At 47.5% G+C, this 1,393-nt stretch overlaps 1 non-coding gene across 1 annotated transcript; it reads right to left on the bottom strand.

Annotated features, from left to right (window-relative positions):
* Positions 1–293: 293 nt before the first annotated feature.
* Positions 294–412, bottom strand: LOC123747812 (5S ribosomal RNA). The gene has a single exon (XR_006771722.1). It is a non-coding gene; the product is annotated as a 5S ribosomal RNA (ribosomal RNA).
* Between the last annotated feature and the right edge of the window lie 981 nt (positions 413–1,393).

Here is a 1,393-nt window from a genome sequence, read left to right on the forward strand (position 1 = left end):
TGTGTGTGTGTGTGTGTGTGTGTGTGTGTGTGTGTGTGTGTTTGTGTGTGTGTGTGTGTGTGTGTGTGTGTGTGTGTGTGTGTGTGTGTGTGTGTGTGTGTGTGTGTGTGTGTGTGTGTGTGTGTGTGTGTGTGTGTGTGTGTGTGTGTGTGTGTGTGTGTGTGTGTGTGTGTGTGTGTGTGTGAGTGTGTGTGTGTGTACTCACCTAGTTGTACTCACCTAGCTGGTTTTGCAGGGGTTGAGCTCTGGCTCTTTGGTCCCGCCTCTCAACCGTTATTCAACAAAAACATTATTGCCAACAGCATTTGGTGTTCCCAGGCGGTCACCCATCCAAGTACTAACCAAACCCAACGTTGCTTAACTTCGCTGAACGGACGAGAAGCGGTGTTCTCAACGTGGTATGGCCGTTGGCATACATGTGTGTGTGTGTGCGTGCGTGTGTGTGTGTGTGTGTGTGTACTCACCTAATTGTGCTTGCAGGGGTTGAGCTCTGGCTCTTTGGTCCCGCCTCTCAACCGTCAATCAACTGGTGTACAGATTCCTGAGCCTATTGGGCTCTATCATATCTACATTTGAAACTGTGTATGGAGTCAGCCTCCACCACATCACTTCCTAATGCATTCCATTTACTAACTACTCTGACACTGAAAAAGTTCTTTCTAACGTCTCTGTGGCTCATTTGGGTACTCAGCTTCCACCTGTGTCCCCTTGTTCGCGTCCCACCAGTGTTGAATAGTTCATCCTTGTTTACCCGGTCGATTCCCCTGAGGATTTTGTAGGTTGTGATCATGTCCCCTCTTACTCTTCTGTCTTCCAGTGTCGTGAGGTGCATTTCCCGCAGCCTTTCCTCATAACTCATGCCTCTTAGTTCTGGGACTAGTCTAGTAGCATACCTTTGGACTTTTTCCAGCTTCGTCTTGTGCTTGACAAGGTACGGGCTCCATGCTGGGGCCGCATACTCCAGGATTGGTCTTACATATGTGGTGTACAAGATTCTGAATGATTCCTTACACAGGTTCCTGAACGCCGTTCTGATGTTAGCCAGCCTCGCATATGCCGCAGACGTTATTCTCTTTATGTGGGCTTCAGGAGACAGGTTTGGTGTGATATCAACTCCTAGATCTTTCTCTCTGTCTGTTTCATTTAGTACTTCATCTCCTATTCTGTATCCTGTGCCCGGCCTCCTGTTTCCACTGCCTAGTTTCATTACTTTGCATTTACTCGGGTTGAACTTCAACAGCCATTTGTTGGACCATTCACTCAGTCTATCCAGGTCATCTTGTAGCCTCCTACTATCATCCTCTGTTTCAATCCTCCTCATAATTTTTGCATCGTCGGCAAACATTGAGAGGAACGAATCTATACCCTCTGGGAGATCATTTACATATACCAG

Source organism: Procambarus clarkii, chromosome 29 (assembly GCF_040958095.1).
Source record: "Procambarus clarkii isolate CNS0578487 chromosome 29, FALCON_Pclarkii_2.0, whole genome shotgun sequence".
NCBI classification, from domain to species: domain Eukaryota; kingdom Metazoa; phylum Arthropoda; class Malacostraca; order Decapoda; family Cambaridae; genus Procambarus; species Procambarus clarkii.